Consider the following 9,339-nt stretch of genomic DNA (forward strand, 5'->3'; position numbering starts at 1 on the left):
GAACTCTGGGCCTGGGCGCTGTCCCTCAGCTCTTCAGCTCAAGGCTAGCACTCTACCACTTGAGCCACAGCACCACTTCCGGCTTTTTCTGTTTATGTGGTGCTTGCAAGGCATGCACTCTACCGCTGAGCCACCTTCCCAGCCCCTCCATGAAATTCTTATCTCCAATTAACCACCAAGAAGCCAGAAGTGGAATTGTAGCTCAAGCCTTAAGAGACAAAACTAAAGCCAGGTGCCAGGGGCTCATGCCTGTAATCCTAGCTACTCAGGAGACTGAGATCTGAGAATCAGGGTTCAAAGCCAACCTGGGCAGCAAAGTCTGTGGGACTCTTTATTTTTTTGGGGGGGGGTCCGGTTGTGGGGCCTGACCTCTGGGCCTGGGCGCTGTCCCTCAGCTCTTCAGCTCAAAGCTAGCGCTCTACCACTTGAGGCACAGCACCACTTCCAGCTTTTTTCTTTTTGCTTATGTGGTGCTGAGGAATCGAACCCAGAGCCTCAGGCATGCAAGGCAAACGCTCTACCACTGAGCCACCTTCCCAGCCCCTGTGAGACTCTTATCTGCAATTAACCACCAGAAAACCAGAAGTGGTACAGTGACTCAAGTGGTAGAGCACTCACCTTGGAAGAGCTCAGGGACAGTGCCCAGGCCCAGAGTTCAAGCCCCACAACCAACAGAGAGAGGGGGGGGGAGAGGGGGAGGGAGAGAGAGAGAAGCTGAGGGACAGCACCCAGGTCCTGAGTTCAAACCCTAGTACCAGCATAAAAAGATAAAAATTAAAGCTCCTTCCCTGAATTTCCACTGTTCTGCTGTGATTCAGAGTGGTAAGACCCAAGCTTCAAGTGGTGTGCAGAATAGTTTCTTTCATGTCTCTCCTATTCAAAGACCATCATAATTCTACCTCTCCCAGTACAGAACTTCTTTCATGTTATCTAAGACCAGATTCTGGGGCTGGAGATGTAGCTCTGTAGTAAAACACGTGCCTAACAAGTACAAGGCTCTGAGTTCAAACCTTAGTGCTGCCAGAAAGAGATGAGTCAGGGGAGGGAGGCAAGATTCTAGGTCACTCCACTTGGAGCTATTAACACATTCCATAGATTTATGCATTACTCAGGTGCCTGAGACCTGAAGGACCACAGTTCAAAACCAGCCTAGACAGAAAAGCCTGACTCCATTTCTAAATAATCAACAAAAAGCAGGGCTAGAGGTATGGCTCAAGAAGTAGAGCATCAGCTATGAATAAGTTAACAAGAGCCTGAGGCCCTGAGTTGGAGGTCTGATACCAATATAAAAAAATAAATAAAGGTTTGTGCTTTTTTTTGGGGGGTAGTCACGGGGATTGAACTCAGAGCATGGGCAACATTTCTGAGCTTTTGCACTCAAGGCCAGCACACTTCTAGTTTTCTGATGGTTAATTGGAGATAACACTCTCACAGACTTTCCTGCCCCAACTGGCTTTGAACTGCAATCCTCAGACCTCAGCCTCCTGAGTAGGTAGGAGGTGTGAGCCACCGGTACCTGGCAAAGGTTATTTTTCCTGCATAAAAAAAAAAACAGAAAAAGAAAAGAAATATATTCTAGAAGAATCACCCAAAAGCAGACTATTTAAATGAGCAGATCTAGAGGAAACAAAGCAGGAGGCTACAATGCTTGGTAAGAAATGTGCTCATTATCTTACCCACGTAATTGTAACCCCTCTGTACAGTATTTTCACAGTAAAAATATATTTAAAAAATAAATGAGCAGATCTATCTAACACAGCAAAGAATGGAGCTAAGAAAACCCCAAAAATGTTTTTCCTCCATGATTCAAAAGAATTACTTCTGATTAATATCAATCTATGGTCCTACTTCAGTCCTTGAAGTAAAGAGATAAAATCATTGCTTGTATTAGAAACTTTCATTTTTTCCAAAAAGGCTTTCATTGCCTCATCTATAATGCTTCTAAAATAGTAGTCCTTTACTAATAACCAACTTTCACGGTTTGCCTAAGACTAGAAGTTTCTTAGGATATGTAATTTCCAGTACTCAGGACCATCCTGGAAAAATTAAGAATGCTTGGTCACCCTGTCCTGGACCATCTGAGATGAAGGTGGATGGGTCTACCCCCTACCCTGGGGTAGACCTCACAAGAGATTCATCTAATGGTCCTGCTTGTCTTGGTTCACCCCAGATCACTGGGCTCAGCCTCGCTAGTGAGGGCCTGAATGCTGGGGCTGTTTAATAGCTAGCAGAGACTAAACACTTTTGCCCTAAAGATTTGGATTCAGAGGACCTAGGCTCCCATCTTGCCTAGCGATTAGCTCACATTTTTTAAGAACTCTCCCAGGAAAGTCTTACATACACCACATTTTGATAAACCACCAAATTCTTATGTGATGCACATGCATTGGATGTGCTTCACTGAATGTGTTGTATGTGTTAGGCTTCTGGAAAGAGATGGAAGCGTGGAAAAAGGCTATACACAATCCTATTCTGGGCGCCTCCTCAGCAAGGAATAATGACCTATAAGTTGTTCCAACATAGTATACTATGATTTAGATTAAAAAGTAGGTCAACACCATCACAGTGGTTATAGCTCTTCAGTTGCCAGAAGCCATGTGGTAGACTACAGATGGTGTATATTATTTTCGATTCCTCCCACTGAGACATGGGGTTGGTTTCTTCTCCCCTTAAATTATAGGACTGGCCCTGTGACTGGGTCTAACCAACCTAACATGGCAGAAGAAGTGCTGAGAACCTTCCAGGGTTAGGTTCTTTAGAAATGCTCCCTCTTTAAAGCCTGACTTTAGATAAAAATTTGACTACCTGGGACCACCATGCTTTGAGGAAGCCCAACCCACCCACCGGGAGACAGAGGCTATGCAGAAGAGCACCAAGATGCCTGACCCACGAATGAAACTTCTTGGACCTCCCAACCAAGAGCACAGCCAAGTGATTGACCCCAGCTAAGAGCACATGGAGAAGAGCTCAGCTGAGCCCTTCCCAAATTCTTTACAAACTGGGTCATGACAACATTACATGGTGGATGTTTTAGGTCACTAGATTTTGAAGTGATTTGTTATATAGCAATAGCTACCAATACACCTCATCAGGACAGAATGTCATCTCACATCCTGCCTTGACATGAACCTCGGTCATCCTTGTGTCCCTCTATACAGAATAGACTGCTAAGTCTCACCTGAAGCAGTCTCCCAAAGTAGTCTCTACCTCTACTTGAAAGCTCACATCTGTAATCTTAGCTATTCAGGGGGCTAAGATCTGAGGATCACCGTTCAAAAAAAGCTCAAGTAGATAAATCCAAGAGACTCATATCTCTAACTAACTAGCAAAAAGTCAGAAGTGGAGCTATGGCTCACTTGGCACAGCACCAGCTTTGAGTGGCAAAAGCTAAGGGACAGAGCCTAAGCATGAAGTTCAAGCCATAGTACTGGCACAAAAACAAACAAACAAAAACACAATTCTAGAGGAATTCAAAGTATCTATACTAAACTCATTTGGTCCCACAGGAAATAGTGAGAATCTACTTTGCAAATTTGGTACTAGAAATAAATAAATTTATTTTTCAGTAAAACCCTTACAACAGTGTCTAGAACATAATTAGTATCAAATATATATTTTTATTTTATTTTATTTTGCTGGTCCTGGGGCTTGAACTCAGGGCCTGTTCACTGTCCCTGAGCCTTTTTGCTCAAGGCTAGTGTTCTACCACTTGAGCCACAGCTCCACTTCTGGCTTTTTGTGATTAATTGAAGATAAGAGTCTCATGGATTTTCCTGCGTGGGCTTAATTCAAAGTGATCCTCAGAAGTCAACTTTCTGAGTTAGCTAGGATTATAGGTGTGAGTCACTGGCACCAGGTTCAAATAAATATTTTTAAGTAAATGATATAAGTCTATAGTAAGCCATGGCCTCCTCTGTTTTAGCTTACCTAATCTCATTTGTTCTTTCTTTGAACAAAGCATCTCCCATTTTCCTTTTGTACAGTGTGCCACAGAAAGACTAAGGATGGGCCCGGAATGTGTCTAAGTGATAGAGTGCTTGCCTAACATGCCCTCGGTTTGACACCTCAGTACCACATAAACAGAAAAAGCCAGAAATGGTGCTGTGGCTCAAGTGGAAGGGTGCTAGCCTTGAGCAAAAGAAGCTCAGGGAAAGGCCAAAAAAAAAAAAAAAAGGACTAAGGATGGAGAGAGGTATGCCTTCTTTCGTAAAGCCAAAGACAGACAATGAAAATTGAGCTCAAAGGAGAATTTACAAGGATCTTGACAAGCTGACTGCTTTTAGGAACTACCTAGAAACAGGTTCCTTCAAAGTTTCACTTTTAGGACCACAGGCATAACACACAAACCCTTCCTGGGCACCTACGAAAGTGGCTCTGATCCCTGGCAGCCTAGCCACAACTCCATCTCTTCCTCTCTTACAAAGCACATGGGACTTTGCAAGCAGAATACAAATGTGAATTATTCCTTGCGCTCACAGTTTTCTGCCCTCAGCCTCTCAAATGCTGTGATTATATCTCTCCAGGCTGGATTACCTGGCCCAAGACAATGTGTTTCAAAGCCTTTCATAGTTCCTGGCACTTGCTTAGTTTGAGTGTGTAAACTGAGAAACAACTGAAGGTTTTAGACCCATGCTGGTCTAATGCTTTCCCTTCCATCTCCCTCTATGTTTATTTCCTCCCCTTCCCCCAGCCCCCATAGTTTAGTTCTAAGTTTATAAATCCACCTAGCTAAACTTAAAAAGATGCCTGAAAAAGATCAGGAGTTGCCCAGTAATGTTGCCTATACCTCCTAGCTTACTCAGGAGGCTGAAATCTGAGGACTGAAGTTCCAATTTCAAAGCCAGAGCAGGAAAATCGATGAGATTCTTATCTCCAATTAATCTCTTTTCTCCAATGAATCACCAAGAGTGGGAAGTAGAACTGTGGCTCAGGTGGTAGAGTGCCAGCCTTGAGCCAAAAAGCTCAGGGACAGCGCTGAGGCCTTGAGTTCAAGCTCTAGTGTTCGCACACACCTGCATATACACACAAACACATATACACAGGCACAAACACACAAGTTGTAAGGCAAGGGAGGGACCAATTAGAAAAGGGCTTGGCAGTAAGGGGGGCGGGGCAGGGAGGCAATCAAAGAAGGAGAGAGTACAGATGTTTAGCATCTGTGCCTGGCACCCAACTTTGGTGCTCTGCACATTTTATTTCTCATCATCTTCATAAAAGTACCATTCATTAGATCAGCAATCCGAGCCCCTAGTAAGTACACAGGAGATGTGTATGTAGGAATCTGACTCGATTCCAAAGTAATTTCCATCATGCCAAGCTTGTTGCCCACCAATTTATAGATCCCCCTCCTTCCCTCAGTTCCCCAGACAATCCAAGTATATGCTCAAATAAAGAAAAAAAAATTAATGAATGGCTGGACTGTCTGCACCAGGAAGAAGGAAGCAGAGAAGTAAAGCTGGAAGACAGCATGCTGCCTCCTGGCAGTGCCCAGCGGGGGACAGAGGTTGGCAGAACACAAGGGCTATAAAAGCTGACACAATGGCACGAAGAAAAAACTGGGAGTACAGCTGAGGATGTACTCAGAAGACTAGGTCCTAAATTCCACCCCTTGCATTTCCTGCCCCCCAAAGACTGGGAGTTAAAGGGATCCAAAACATGATCGAGAAGCAGAAAACCAGTGAAGGGGAACGGGATTACCCAGTCATCTCCCCCATCCCCGTTTCCCTGGAGAAGATAGTCCCTGACTCCGGGCCCGCACACTGGCAACTTTTAAAATGAAAGTTGCATAAGACAAAGCAGCCGCTCCAGGTTACTCCGGAAGGGAGGGAGGTTACCCGGCGGCAGCCAGCTTTTACACTCTGGCTCTTCCGGACTTCACCTCCTCCCTCTGATCCCAGCCTCCCCTTACAACTCCCCCCCACCCTCGCTGGGCAGCTCACCTCGGGAGGCCGAGGCAGGGACCGCCCAGGCTGCACAGACTGGTCCCCGTCTTCCAGGTGTCCTGGGCCAATGGATCTCCCTGCTGCTCCAAGATCCCGCCCTGCTAGGTGCCCCTCTGTCCCTCCCTGAACTAAAATCTTCCAGACAGGTTCCTAAAGTGGACAGGGCTTAGGAGGAGAGAGCCTGAGGAAATCCCCTCCTTGCCTTGTGGCCAGGCCTGGGCTGGGCTGGGCTGGGCCAGCCTGCTCTGCAGTCTCACTCCTGGGCTGGCCCTGGATGAATGAGTCCTCCCTCTCTGCCTTGCTTGGGTCCGTGCCAAGGAGCCTGTGACAGCCTCCCTTGCACTTTCTCCTGGGCACAGCTCTCTATGACTCCTCTACGCCCAGCCCTGCTTCCTGGTTGGGCCTCTGCCTCCCCCCCTCCTCCTCAGCACTCTGGGAAAGGCCTCAACAGAATGGTCTCTGTCACTCTGCATGGTGCTCTGGTCTGGAGCCAACCCTAGTGCTGGGCACCAGGCACGGATGACTTAATAGCTCTAGGCAGAGGCTTAGTCAAAGCCCCCTGGGCTCTGTCCACCACACTGGTTTTACCTTGGTCCTTGCTTCAATATGGTTGCCAGTTGGGGATTCTTTATTCAATGGATCTGGGGAATGACCTTGCCTGAGCCAGGTCCTGAGAATGCAGAGGTGGTTTGACATGTGCCTCTCCTCTGGTTCCACTGGCATAACAAAGAGTGAAGCATCTAGTACAACTTGCCCAAGCAGGCAACACAGGCCAGGGAGGACTTCCTTGTGTGGGAGGGTTCTAGAAAAACTCTTAGAAGAGATGACATACAAGATGAACAACTTGAAGTTTAGCACATTGGGCCAGGAAGGCCTTGAGTGTGACTTGCTAAAGAAAAAATTTTAACCAGGCACCAGTGGCTCATACCTATAATCCCAGCTACTCAAGAGACTGAGATCTGAGGATTGCAGTTCAAAGCAAGAAGGTGCAAGCAAAAGCAAGAAGAAAGGCCAAATGCCAGAGCAGATGAGAACTGGTGGAGAGCTAAACCCAAAGGTACATCCTTAGGGGACTGAGGCAGGAGGAGTATACATGAGTCCCAGGACAGGCTCCACTTCATAGCAAGACCCTGCATCAAATCAAACAAACAAAAATAAGTAAGAACTGAGGGAGGAAGACTAGGCAGCTGCAGGGAAGCCCAAAGAATTCCATGGAACAAATAGAGATGGCCAACAGGGATTTATATAGATGTCCTGGTCACTTGCTGGAGTTAAAGAGACTGGGTGAAGATTAGAGGGAAATTGCTGAGTGGAGAAAAGAGTGAGCAATGCAACAAAGAAGCTCACTGAGAGATTCTGGGAACCTGAGCAGCATCACACAGATCAACAAAGAGGCAACAATGAGGGGCTCAGCAGTGAGGAACTTGGGAAATCATGTCCTGCCCTGAGTTTCTGTGTTCCCAAGATCAATACACGTGGGTGAGGGCCAAGGAAATGCCGTCTGGCTGCTGGGCTATTATATATATAAAATGAAAAATGTATATGAGTATGGTGGTATACACTTGTAATCCTAGCTACTCAAGAGGCTGAGGTAGGAGGATCTTTTTTTTGGGGGGGAGGGTCTGGTCTTGGGGCTTGAACTCTGGGCCTGGGCTTTGCCTCAGCTCTTCAGCTCAAGGCTGGCGCTCTACCACTTGAGCCACAGCGCCACTTCCGGCTTTTTCCTTTTTGCTTATGTGGTGCTGAGGAATCAAACCCAGGGCCTCATGCATGCAAGGCAAGCGCTCTACCACTGAGCCACCTTCCCAGCCCGGAGGATCTTTATTTAAGGTCAGACCAACAAAAGTTGAAGACACTTCCCCTGGAGCTGATGGCTCAGGTGTGTAATCCTAGCTACTCAGAAGGCTAAGATCTGAGAACTAAAGTTGGAAATCAACCTAGACAGACAAATCTTCTAAACTCTTATCTCCAGTTAACCACCAAAACGCTGAAAGCAGAGGTGTGACTTAAGTGTTAGAGCACCAGCTTTGAGTAAAAAAAGTCAAACAAGAGAATGAGGCCCTGAGTTCAAGCCCAGCACAGGTACTCCCCCCCCACCCCAAACAGACAATACCTGAAAAAAAAATTCAAAAAAGGGCTGGAGGCATAGCCCAAGTGGTCAAGGGGTAGGGTGCTTGCTTAGCAAGCTTGAGCCACAGTTCAAATTCTTGTACCATAAAATTAGAGAATGATCATGCACAACGCTGAATTCAATGTTATAATTTCTCTCGGCGAGGGAGAGGTTCTATAGATCAGTTTTTTCCTTTGCTTCCTTGTCCATCTAACTAACATGGACTGAGGGTCTTTCCCCATTGAAATTTCTACAAATTATTTTTCTTTCTCTTGCAGCTAGACCACAGACAGGATGATTAGACTAACAGGTCTGGGTGCCTCAGAAAAGCAAGAGCAACTGGATATCAGTGGCTCATGCCTATAACCTTAGCTATTCAGAAGGTTGAGACCTGGAGGATCATAGTTTGAAGCCAGCTAGAGCAGAAAGATCCATGAGACTTCATCTACAAGATAATCAGCAAAAACTCAGGCTAGAGGCATGGCTCAAAGGGTAGAACACTAGTCAGGCACCAAGGACTCACCCCTGTAATTTTAGGTACTCAGGAGGCTGAGGTCTGAGGATCAAAGTTTCATGAAAGTCCATGAAACTCTTATCTCCAGTTAACCACCCAAAACCCAGAAGTGGAACTGTGGCTCAAGTAGTAGAGAACCAATCTTGGGCAAAAAAGCTAAGGGATAGCACACAGGTCCTGAGTTCAAGCTCTAGTATTGGCACAAAAGAAGATAAAAGGGTAGTGCACCAACCAACTAAGCTAAACAAAGTCAACACATGAACTAACATGTTAAACAGTATTTCTGGATGATCTACTTCAAATAGCCCTGCATTGGTCTGAACAGCTCTGTGACTGAGTTTAAATTAGTATCTAACTCCCTGCAATGACTCTGTATTGGTGTCGGCTCTCTCTGCCTTCTCCCTTAGTAATGCCTCACAGAGCCCTACAGCCACTGTAATCCTTTCTTAGCCATTCTATAAATTTAAAATATTATTTAAACTGCAATATATAATCTGAAAGTAATTAATAGGAGCAAATGAGACTGGGATGGAATAAAAGACTCTGACTATCTAAATGGTTTTCAGCAAAATCAAGAAAACTAAAAAAAAAAAAGAACTTAGTTACTTAAACCTAGCAAATAGATGTATCTGGTGAATTCATCATTATTCAATAAATTCTGACATATGGGGCTGGGAAGGTGGCTCAGTGGTAGAGCACTTGCCTTGCATGCCTGAGGCCCTGGGTTCGATTCCCCAGCACCACATAAGCAAAAAGAAAAAAGCCGGAAGTGG

General features: G+C 45.7%; 1 protein-coding gene across 1 annotated transcript in view; it reads right to left on the minus strand.

Annotated features, from left to right (window-relative positions):
- Rhbdl2 (rhomboid, veinlet-like 2 (Drosophila)) overlaps positions 1-6,230 on the minus strand; it is a 64,838-nt gene extending 58,608 nt beyond the window's left edge. Inside the window, exon 1 of the mRNA XM_013016908.1 lies at positions 5,940-6,230. The gene's annotated coding sequence lies outside the window, so the exon portion shown is untranslated. The remainder of the gene's footprint in view (positions 1-5,939) is intronic.
- Positions 6,231-9,339: the final 3,109 nt, after the last annotated feature.

This window comes from Dipodomys ordii, unplaced genomic scaffold (assembly GCF_000151885.1).
Source record: "Dipodomys ordii isolate 6190 unplaced genomic scaffold, Dord_2.0 Scaffold33, whole genome shotgun sequence".
NCBI lineage: Eukaryota > Metazoa > Chordata > Mammalia > Rodentia > Heteromyidae > Dipodomys > Dipodomys ordii.